At 43.7% G+C, this 12,763-nt stretch overlaps 1 protein-coding gene across 35 annotated transcripts in view; it reads left to right on the forward strand.

The window, feature by feature from the left end:
- fbrsl1 (fibrosin-like 1) overlaps window positions 1–12,763 on the forward strand; it is a 269,377-nt gene that overhangs the window by 133,673 nt on the left and 122,941 nt on the right. The window lies entirely within an intron of this gene.

Below are 12,763 nucleotides of genomic sequence, written 5' to 3' on the forward strand. Positions count from 1 at the left end.
TTAATTGTCATTTCAGCTCGGCCCGGTAACGCATACTGGTGAGTAGTATATAGCCTCTACTTTTGCGCGTGCATGTGACCTTTGACCTCAGTCACATGCCAGAGGGCGTGCAAGAGGGAACTTTTGGGGGGTAGGAGGGGTGGGGGGGTGGGCATGTGACCGCCGCCATTTTGACCGGAAAAATGCGTCATTGAACTTTTGGGGGGTAGGAGGGGTGTGGGGTGGGCATGTGACCGCCGCCATTTTGAAGTCATGCCCCGGAAATGCGTCATTTTACGAATGGATACGTAAACCATTTTTGACGATGATGTGCTTGGTTTTGATTGGAAATTTGCCATATCAGGGGGTGTTTTATGCGATGGGCGTTAGTTTTGACCGGAAACACGGGACTGTAGGAGGGGTTTCATCATATATATAGATGTGTTATTTGGCGCCTCGATCGAACTTTCCTTTTGGAATGGTTCACGCTCCAGGATTCTTAGTGAAACAGCAGAGGCCTATCCCAGTGTGGTCCCAGTGGCGTCTTCTTCTTCTTCTATTCAAAGGTATGAGAGGCCCCGCCACAAACCAGTGAGACATTGGTTCTTCTGTTCAGATTCACCAATATCAGCTTAATGCATGAACTAGGGGGCTATCTTCTTAGCCAATAGAACACAATTTGTAACCTAACAGAGGAAAGCCCTCAGCAAAACATACATCTTAAGGTTTAACGAGGAGCACATATGCCGACTTAGTGTAGCATTATGTGACACAGTACACAAGCCGGGGGCCAACCCCCAAACGTCTTCTTCTGCTTCTCTTCAATGGTATGAGAGGTCCCACCACAAACCAGTGAGACACTGGTGCTTCTGTTCAGATTCAAAAATAACAGCTTAATGCATGAATTAGGGGGCTATCTTCTTCTTAGCCAACAGGACACACATTGTAACCTAACAGAGGAAAAACCCTCAGGAAAACATACAGTTTTTAACGAGGAACAAGCGTGTCGACTTAGGGTCGCATAATGTCACTCAGCACCCAAACGGTGCTAAACCCTAAATAGCTTGAGAGCCCCACAGGGATGGAGAAAAACAGAGTCCTTATGTGGTAAACAGTGAGCAGTTTGTTTAGTTTTAATCAACATATGAACCCCCACCCCCACTGAGACCCTGGTGTGTGAAAAACAGGATCCTTACTATATAGATACAGCCACGGTTCACTTCTTGACACCCTGGCAGACTGGTGCATCCTCACATTTAAGCCATTTCCATATATATATATATATATATATATATATATACACACATACATTGGTATAAATTAAAAAATAAAAATAAAAAGCTTTAAAGATTGTACTATGTCGAGTGATTCATATTTGTTTTTATATATTTATATATATTTTTTTAATAGGTATTTATACCTTTTAGAAATAGATGACAGCGCGCATCCTATACATGGGAGTCTTGAAAAACTGGAAAAGGAGATTGCTGCACTCAGTTGTCTACCAACAACGACTACGTGCCCCAACCAGGGAGCTGGCACAGGTAGGGAAAATGACAGTATGATATAAGCTTTCTATATATTTATTATTTGACGAATCATTCAAATGATTTTATAATTCTATGCTCCCCCAGTGAAAAAAAAAAAAAAAGTACATACGGGTGTCCAGTCTGAGAGACCTTCTACAAGGTATGTGACATCATCCATATATATATATATATATATAGACATTTGTTTTATAACATGTTTTGACCATGTATGCTTGTACAGCAGGGTGCAGATTGACCGGTCTACACCAACAAAGGACACATGGTACTATCCAGAATGTTTGACTGACGAGGAAATGCTGCAGGCGGTCTGTGACTATGAAGAAGAGAGTACTACAATAGGAGCAACATCGGCAGAGTGTGTAACCCCATTTCAACAAAACAGAGCAGGTATACCCACAGAACCCACGGTGGTGATTGTGCACCCGAGGGACACAGCTAACCCCTTATATGTAGAGTTGATAAATGAAATCAGTGAACTGCGGCGTTCCAACACCGCATTAAAAGAGATAGTAACCGATCTATGTAAGAAACAAGAGGAGGCTAGACAAACACAGGACGCCAACGGCTGTTCCATAAAACAATACCTGATAGCTCAGAATGCATCCAGTGAAGCTATCATAGCTCTACTTACAAATAAATTTTATCCAAGGTGATCTACTAGGCATGGTGTCTATAAGGGGTGGTGTCTAAATAAACAATACAGACGTGTAGTATGCCTCCCCCCAGAAAATTTTTGAAGAGGGGCACGGGTGATATACATCGATCAGGGGATAACCATAATAATAATGATGATGGGTATAGGGTCCTGTTACAGAATACAGAGAAACAGCTTAAAAGCCTACGTGCACTGGTGGAGAGATCGCGCGTTGATGCTGCTGCTGCTGCTGCTGCTGCTGCTGCATACCCTGCCGAAGCTTTTCATGATGTTGACAGAATTCATTATACGGAACAACATTCATCGTATCTAGATAGCGGCTATGCAGACTTGGTCAGTGTCCTAGACCCAGGGTTTAATACCACAGGCGCAAATAGCCACGTGTTGGATCATGCAGACGGCCCACTTGTGTACACAGACAATGATGCAGGGGCTGGGGGGTGTGTGTTGGCAGAAATATGTGACGACCGGCTGAATCAGATGGGGGCAAATGGAGATGTGGAGCATGAACAGGGTGTTGGGGGTTCCGCTGAGGGTCATGAGGGAGGGTCATGGGAGCAGGCCCGAACAGAAGGGGGGCATGATGATACACTAACAGGAGGAGGGGAGATAATGAGGGGGGGTGAGACCTCCTCAGGCATAGAGGGAAGGACAGTCACCATGAGAGAGATGCCTTCATTCAATGCATTTGAGCTTAGACAAGGGGTTGATTTCAGAAACGTGGATCTTACTGACCTCGAGCAAATCCCCTACATGGTCAGAGAAATAGTGGCGGGTGTAATTGATAGAGCTGTAGAGGCCTCTCCGGCTGGTAGTGTGCTGAACGTTTTGTTACGGGGACCTTCATTGGCTAGTGACATACAAGCTGTTCTACGCGTAAACGAGTCGTACAACTCTGACTTGTTTATGGAGCAAATTGCACAAGTGATACAGAGCAATGATGAGACTATAACGGATGATGAATTGGAATTAGTGATCACCGTAGCTAAAAACAGAAACGGTGGGGGTTATCTAAAATTAGCAAATGTCCCATATGATGTGATATTATCAAAGAAGGGTCGGTTTCTGCACACCCCTGACAATACTGATAATAACCTGTGCTTTTCGCTCTGTTTAGCACATTTTAATCATCCAGACATGTCCCTGCAAGATAAAGTGAGATTTGCAACTCAACTACATAGATCGTTGGGTTTTGGACCAATGCACAAGGTCTCATTCTCCGATGTAGATGCTTTCGAAAGACATCTGGGTGTGAAAATCATAATCTTCCACCATGCAGCAGCAGGTCGTAAACGACTTCAGTGTTTCCAAACCCACGATGCGCCTCATCCCCGGACAGTCTGGTTATATCTACACAATGACCATTATCACCTGATTGAAAACCAGCAAGGCTTTTTTGGGGCAAAACAAGTATGTCAGTATTGCTACCAAGCCTATGAACATCGATTATACCACAGCTGTGAACAGCTGTGTAATGTGTGTTTTACATTAGAGTGTCGTACACAGCTGGGTAAAACACAGAAATGCGGTGATTGTAAACGCATATGTAAGTCGAAATATTGTTTTGATCAGCACAGGCGGCCAGAAAGCGTCCATGCCCTCATCCCCTGTGATGCTATGAAATACTGTGAGGCATGTGGAAAAACATACAAAGCAGGACAAAAAGCGCACAAATGCGCGCCAAAAGTCTGCGTCCACTGTGGTGAGCAACAGTTGGAGAGCAATGATAAACATGAGTGTTTTATTCAGCCTCTTGAAAAGAAAGAGCCGCAAACAACCTACATAGTATTTGACTTTGAGACAAGGTTTCATAACGGAAAACACGAGGCAAATTATGTATGTGCTATGGATTTAGAGGGAAAAAAGTTTTGTTTCAGTACTTTGAATTGTGTGGACACCTTTGTGAAGTATTACAGAAGACCTAGATACAAAGGCTACACGTTTATCGCCCACAACGCATCCGGCTTTGACAACTATATTCTGTTGGAATATTTTGTCAAACAAAAGATCACTCCGCAAGTCACCATGAGAGGGAGTCGGGTGATACTGATGTATGACAGGTCATACCGGCAGAGATGGATTGACTCATTCAGTTTCCTTCCCATGCGATTGTCAAAAACCCCCGCTGCCCTAGGGTTCAGTGATGTCGAGAAAGGCTATTTTCCCCACAAGTTCAACACCCGGGAGCATGAGTATTATGTCGGTAAATATCCTGATCCGTCCTACTACGGCTTTGACGATATGAGTGATAGCGATAAAGCGAGATTCATGGAATGGTATAATACCGTTTCAGGAGGAACATTTGACTTCCAAAAAGAAATCGGACGCTACTGTGTTAACGATGTAGAAGTGTTGCGAAAAGCCTGCAGCATCTATCGTGAGACATTCATAGAGTGCACGGAACTTGACCCCTTCTCATTTACCACCCTAGCATCGAGCTGCATGGGGGTGTTCAAAACCCTGTTTCTCCCAAAGGACACAGTTGCTCTAACGTTTGAGGGGGCATACACTGCTCAGAATAAGACGTATTCTGATGTATCGATGCAATGGCTTGAATATGTGGCCCTCACAGAGAATATTGAGATTAAACATGCTCTCAATCACGGTGAACAGATTTTTGAGCCGTTCTATGTGGATGGCTATAACTCTGTAACAAACACTTGCTATGAATTTGCGGGATGTTTTTTCCACGGATGTGTCAAATGCCACGTCCAGAGCGACATGAACCCTGTTACAAAAATCACCTACGGTAGACAATACAGGGTGTTCATGGACAAAATATATTCTCTACAAAAACAACACGGGCTGCGAGTTGTAGTGATGTGGGAGTGTGAGTGGTCGTCGTTAAAACGGACGAGCGGGGCTGTACAGGCTTTTATGGTTACTTACAAAAAGCGTGAGCGTCTAGAGCCTAGAAAGGCCCTCTTTGGGGGACGTACAAACGCTATGAAGCGGTACCACAAGATCGGTGCTGATGAAAAAATCAGGTACTACGACTTCACCAGTCTTTATCCGACGGTTCAGGCTAAAAAGCAGTATCCAGTTGGACATCCTCAGGTTATCCTGAAGGATTTTGAGTCTATTGACAAGTATTTTGGACTCATAAAGTGCACAGTGCTACCGCCCAGAGGGCTGTTTCACCCGGTCCTACCTTACAGATGTCATGACAAACTCATGTTCCCATTGTGTGGCAAATGTGCTGAGGATTTGAATCAGAGTGGCGAGTGCACTCACGGAGACAGAGACAGACTGCTGGCGGGGGTCTGGGTGTCAATTGAACTGCTGAAGGCTGTGGAAAAGGGATACAGGCTTGTGTCCATTGATGAAGTTTGGCATTTCCCCAACAAAACAGACACATTGTTCAGCGGGTATGTGAAGACATTCATGAAGTGTAAACAGGAAGCGTCAGGCTACCCTGGCCATGTTAAAACCCCCGACGACAAGGAGAAATATGTCAAAGACTATTTTGAAAAGGAAGGCATTCAATTAAACCCTGACAAAATCAGGGTCAACAAAGCCATGAGAAGCTGCAACAAACTCCTCCTAAACTCTTTGTGGGGCCGTTTTAGTATGCGCAATAATATGCCTGCATGCGAGCTGATCACAGATCCGGCTCGGTTCACACAATTGATGTTTAGTGACCACTTTGATGTGCGACAATTCTGTTTTATCTCAGATGACGTGGCTTTGGTACAGTGGCGACATGCAGACGCCCGCGGTTCCCGTATAAAAGACGTAAACGTCTTTATAGGAGCCCTGACAACTGCCCATGCCAGATTGATGCTCTACGACTTGTTAGACAAACTGCAGGAGAGGGTCTTGTACTGTGACACAGACAGCATTGTCTTTACATCGAGAGGGAGCGACTGGGTGCCGCCCCTGGGGGCATATCTTGGTGACCTGACTGATGAGTTAAACAGCGGAGACATATGCGGGCTGCCTAGTGAAGACTACATCACAGAGTTTGTATCAGGAGGACCCAAATGCTATGCCTATAACACGGTACAGGGTAAAACAGCTGTCAAATGTAAAGGCGTCACATTAAACGCTAGAAACGCCTCCGTCGTCACCCCCCAGTCACTGATTGGCCTCGTACAGGCTTATGTAACCAATCACAACACACACACTTTGACCACAGTGTCTGAAACTATCAGGCGTGATAAAAAGAAGTTCCATCTTAAAAACGAGACAGTTTTTAAGCAAGTCAGAGTGGTGTACAATAAGCGGAGGGTGTTGTCTGACTATACGACCCTTCCTTATGGATACTAACAGCGATCAGGGATTTGATGCACGACTACAACACCCCTTTAGTTTGGTAGTGAGTGGGCCTTCAAACTGTGGAAAGACTTTTTTTGTCAAGGATATTATTGCAAATGCTGAGAGGGTTATTTCACATCGTATTGACAATGTCGTCTACATTTATTCATGCTGGCAGCCTTTATATGATCAACTGCTTAAAACCAGAGACATTAACTTTGTAGAGGGCTTACCAGAGTCTCTGTGCGATGATGTTTTACTACCTCCTGCCAAAAACAATCTACTCATTATAGACGATTTAATGAATGATGCCGGGAATAATATAGAAGTTCAAAATGTTTTTACCAAATATGTACATCATAGAAATCTCAGCTGTATATATTTAGTACAAAATTTATTTATTCAGGGTAAATCTAGTCGCACTATTAGTTTAAACACCAACTATCTCATTCTGTTTAAAAACCCTAGGGATAAATATCAAATCACACTACTGGCCAGACAGATGTTTCCGGGTAATACTAAATATTTTTTAGAGGCCTTTAACGATGCGACCCAACAATCATATGGCTATCTTCTCATAGATTATAAAGCGTTGACCCCCGAACATTTAAGACTCAGAACGGCTTTGCTATCGGACCAACAGGTTGTGTATATCCCCAAAAAAACAAACAGGCGTTAATAACGCTAAAATGTCATCACGCATGCAGAGGAATTTGTCATTGTTGGAGTTGATATATAAATCTACGCCTCGTGTGCGACGTGTCATTGTTAATAACGCCAGCACGGATTTTATCGACTCTCTGTGTGAGATCGCACTCAATGTATTGAGAGGTAACATTCCTTTGACCGACAAACAATTCGCCCTCTTAAAGAAGAAGAAGAAGATTATCCGGCTGGTGGCGGATAAAAAAGTTAAACGGACCAAGAAGAAAAAGACCCTCAACCAGTCGGGGGGCTTTTTATTACCGTTATTAGGGGCTGCTATTCCATTTATAATTAGTCTTGTCAATAGGAGGGGCTAAAAATGGAGCACACCCAAAAAATGTTTCTGGTCCCCCAGCATCAGCTTGGCCTAGTAAAGCAGCAGCCTCATTATAAGCAGCAGGATCAACGAGAGTCTATAAGACAGGCGGTGCAAAATGAGCTTGATAGAGCTATGATTGACGTGTTGAATCAACCTGATACAGACATGTACGAAAAAGCCAAAAAATATTCCGTTATTTTACAAAGATACTTGGCTGTGGTGAGACAGGGAGAGCGTGAGAAGGGGGCGTTGCCTTTACCACTACCCTCCGGTGAAAGTGACACGGGCTCAAATCCTGTCGTTTCAGCAGATGACGTACCAGGAAAAGATGTGATTTTAGGCAATGTGATCAGGCACATACCTAAAAAAAGTAAAAAACATGCCGAATATATTTTGGATGCTTTGAACCACGCAAAAAACGACATATCCTGGACAGACCGAGGGGAGATCGTTGTCAACAATCAAACGATCAAAGGCACCCATCTGTATGATCTGGTGAAAAGTGTCACGTCCTCGTATAATGTTTTAGACGAATCTAGACCTATCGGTTGGAAGATATTTTTAAAAACGCTAGCTGATTTAAATATTCCCCTATCCGCTATCCCCAACACGCAGGTTAGGAGGTCTATTGCTGAATATAAGGGTGGTGATGCAGTTTATGACGGGGGTTTTAATGTTTCGGGGTCATTCAAAACAAAAACTAGGACCAGCCGATCTATAGACAGCACCCCCTTTAAGACACCTAAATCCCTAAAGACCAAATTTTTTAGGAGTGATGATTCGTGGGAAGATTTTTAAGATTTGTTTGGCTATTACTGTGTGACACATGTCTTTTTTATTTTTAAGCTTGTACTGGATGCATATTATTTTTATTTTATTTTGTATTATTATTATTTTGTTTTTAACTTTACACAAGTGTTTGTAATGCTTTTGTATTATCTGTTAGTCTGTTCTTTGTGGATGGAAAATAAAATTGGTGTTCACTGCTGAAAGTTGTCTTTATATATTTTATTCATAAAACGTCACAGGATAGTTTATCATTAGATCACACATTGTACACACGTAAAAGCATCCTCACAACACCCTGAGGGTTGGATTTTGTTAACAAAACGACAGACCATCGCATCATTATTGACTAGATTAGGTCCGTACAAAGTTAAAACTCGTGAATAAGACCAGCCTTTTTGTATATAACATAGAAAAAACACACAATGTTGGCCACAGGTTGTAGTAAAATTATTTTGAACCTGTTTCCTAGAATAAGACATAGTCGTACAGTTATAATTGAGAAAATTAACTATTTCTTTTGGAAACTGTTCATAATCAGGAGGGTTTCCAAAACTGTCAAAGAAAAAGCCATGCTTGTATTTTGTGATATAAATCGCCAACCAATGCTCTCCGGGGCTGCTGGACGGGTGCGTATTTACAATAGTCATCACCGGATACTTGCGCAAAGCCTTCATAGGCAGCTGGTCACACGCTAACACGCCCATAAAATCGACCCCCCTAACAACCCGTTTTCGAACAATACTCGTCAACTCTATGGTGTTCATGGTGTTTAAAAGTTATCCACCAAGACTTGTCGTTGGTTTGATATCTCGATAACGGAGTCAAAAACAGAATAACATATGATATTTATGGTACGAGGAAGGGCCGTTCTGAAGCGGACCTCCAGGCGCACATTCCCCGTCTTGATTAGTGACACGTTCCCCGACTGCCCGTCGTCAGGCTCCAGATTAAAACAGAACAGCGAGTAACCGTGACCAAAGTCACTCCGTGTTACAGCCAGCGATCTGTCTTTTAAATGTCGACCTGTTGTTTGAATCAGGTGGTAATATTCTCTCACGTACTGGCCGCTCTGGAAGAGTGGCTGTAGCGGTCTCGCTGGATATGCGTGGCCATCAGCGTAAATGCTTAAAAACTCGGTGTCATAGTGTTGGAAATTAAAGGGATTCCGTGTATAACTACCCGTGTATCCTTCGTTGTCAACAAACCCTAAAACAATAAACTTAGGGATCTGGCCCATGAATAGATTCTCCTGGTTGCAGACTCGGGTCCCCGCCGGAATGGAGAATGTTTTCAGCGCTACTCTGTCGATGGCATACTTGGCGTTTGTGTGTTGAAGAGCCCTGCTGTGCGCCAGTCGGACCGTCGGAGCTACGGAGACCTTTTTTACAAATACACTAGCGGCGACTATCTTGACCTTGTATTGAGCCGCTGCAGCCGCCATCAGAGAGAATTCGTCTTTTGACCGTATAAATTTCAAGGAAATATCAACGCCGTTAAGCAACAGCTTCTCTTGAAAAAACAAATCGGCATGTATTGGTACAATTAACTCCACTATACGGCTTTCAACGGTGTGTCCTCCTCGCGCGGCCAGCCCCTCGTTGTCCCCTTTAATAGACGTCTCGTCCATATGCTGCGCGGTGTCTTTACTAAACAGAGCTGTACTAAACTGCGTCTCCAGGGTGTCTTTCCCGTAATTAAGCAAACATTCGATTATGCCTCGGTATGGGTAGGTGTTTGAAGATTGTGAAATGAGCCTGTCCCCTAGCATGATATCAACCTGGGAGAATAAGGTACATCCAGGGTAATTTATGAAGCCGACATCAGCATCGGCTGCTAAATTGGACCCATCCGCATTAGTTATCTTTACACGCATATACAGAAAGGTATCGTTCAGATCCAGGTAATCTTCACCGCTGGCCGAAATATGAAACTCCAAAGGGCCTCTGTCTGTAATGGATGAGACTGGCGGGATCTCGATGAAGGAATATTTCTCTATGGACGTTTGTGTATAAGGAACAGTAAAGAGATCCAGTTCAGACTTTACACACTCCGCCGACTGATTATGGATGAGCGCCATAGTTTCTACCTCTAAAATATGTCTTTAGCCAAAATCCGGGCGCGTTTTATCTGAGAACCTCTTCGGGCTGTGCCAGATTTCTTTTTGACTCCCGCCTTGTTCCTACCATCCCTTTTACATTTTTTGGTCCCTGGCCCCGCACCGCCCCTGCCTGTGGGGGGTCTTTTCAAAGCCCTGCGGGTGTGTATTAGCATGCCGTGACCCTGCTGCTGCTCTGGTTGTTGTTGAGCCCCAGAGAACGGTCCTTTGGCTATATTTGATACAACGTCTCCGATGATGTTAGTAGCGGCTGTTTTCAAATGTGGTTTAGCCAGGCTGAACCCCCGTTTTAAAAGAGGAAGGGCCATCCTGAGCAGCCCCCGAAATATACCCCCCAAACCATTGCCATATTGTGTCTGAGATCCTATAAATCCCGGTAGTTCTCCGCCGGCTTGGTTCATATAATATGCCATATATCGGCCGTCGTCGTGTGTGTAGTGGCTATTCCTCATCTTCCACTTGTTTTCTTCTTTTCAGAAACGCTGTTTTATAGGTCTGAAATGTAGCTTCGCTATGACCTTTCCGTATAAAAAGGGTATGTATCCGTTCTGATCGTTTTTTATGGATATCTCAATATCATCAATAACGTTTTTGGAGAGAGATGTGTATTGCGGCCTGTCGTAAGTCAGAGTGGGTATGCGTCGTTGTTCGGCAGCCACATTTATACATCTTAGAAGAGGTACATGGCTGTCCCCCACTAATTGATAGTCGACAATATCGCTATATATGTAAAATGTGTAACAACCTGCATGTATATCGGCGGGATAGGGGGTGATGTGGGATCTGTCAGTAGTCGGTAGGGGAAAAGCCTCCCCATCTTTAAACCCCAATATTGTCGCGAGCCGTCCTACAAAGGTTATAGTTGAATCCTCTGTTGACCCCAGAAAGTATACGCGGTTTTTAACACTACTATAATGCATAGATACCCCCTCCAGCTGCGTGTTAGTGCTGATTCGAGCATTAAACGCTTTAACAATAGCCTGTATAGACTCATAAACCCCAATGTCCATAGTAAAGGCCGATTTAACCCTATTTTTACCATTGTACACTTTTACAACCGCATCTGTTTTCGGAAAACTGTACCACACTCTCGGATACTGGAATTCTACCAACCCCACCTCATGTGGTTCGCTCAGAACAATGGCCTTGGCTAATTTTGTCCTGTAGTTCCATATCTGATTTTTAGGATAAACCTGAGCAGACGCGTTACTAGGTAGTGTAACATAAAAACCATTCTGGGTCATCGTGCCGTGTCCTATGGTGGCCGGTTTAAGAGTGAACTCTCAAGATGCATGCATGTGTCTTTTATCAAGCATCCGTTATGTCTTTTTCTGAGACCCAGGAGTTAAACTTCTCGGGCCATCCCAACCATTTCACAAAGACCTGCTTCTTGCCTCTGGAGATTTTTCTATCCATAATTTTTTCTATTTTAAACATCTTGTTTTTACCTATAATTACTTTTTGTAACTCCGGTTCGTAAAACGTACCTTTCAACAATTCCCCTGCACAATCAGTTAGTTTATAAACCGGAGGATCTCGGGCTATACACCTTGATATTGTAAAATGCTCATCGGTGAATGTTTGTTTATAACCCTTCCTAAATCCCCCGCGGAGTTTTGATATTCTCACGGTGTCGCCCTTGTTCAATTTAAAGCATACTGGCTTCTGAGGGTACAACTTGTACAGTTGGATGAAGACCGTCTTCTCATTGTCTTTATTGACTGCTGATGGCTGCATCTTTATGGACCTGTGGTGTGAGTTATTATAGGCCTCGACAAGCTCCTGTACTACATCCACATATCTTCGTGAATTAACGGATGTTAAATATCTCCACATGCGGGTTTTAAAAGTCCTGTTAAAGCGCTCCACCACGCTGGCCTTGGTCTCGTTCGATGTTGAAAAATGCGTAATTTTATACTGTGACATTAACCGCTGAAAGTGTTTGTTATAAAACTCTGTACCTTCATCTGTTTGAAGTTTCACAGGTATGCGTCCGTCACTCAGAATGTCTTTAAAGGCTTTTGTGACTGTGAGGCCCGATTTGTTAGAAAGACATCTAACCCACGCATATTTGGAAAATACATCGATACACGTCAGTAAATACCGCACAGTATCATTTTCCTCAGCATATTCACCCATATCAACTAGATCAGCCTGAAACTGTTTGTCAATGCCGCGGACCAAAACCCTATTCCTCGGGAAATGTACGGCTGCCTTGGCGTGTAATGTGTACACGTCTTGCGCTAGTAGGTATTCGTTAACACTAGATAGTGACGGCGTCACCCCGGTACATTCTCCAACCGCATTGCGAAGTTTAGACACACTGCCTAACCCTCCCGGATGGGCTGGGTCTAGATAAATCTTCTGTAGAGTCCCTTCCATGATAATACCAA

The sequence above is a fragment of the Gasterosteus aculeatus genome, chromosome 13 (assembly GCF_964276395.1).
Source record: "Gasterosteus aculeatus chromosome 13, fGasAcu3.hap1.1, whole genome shotgun sequence".
Lineage (NCBI taxonomy): Eukaryota > Metazoa > Chordata > Actinopteri > Perciformes > Gasterosteidae > Gasterosteus > Gasterosteus aculeatus.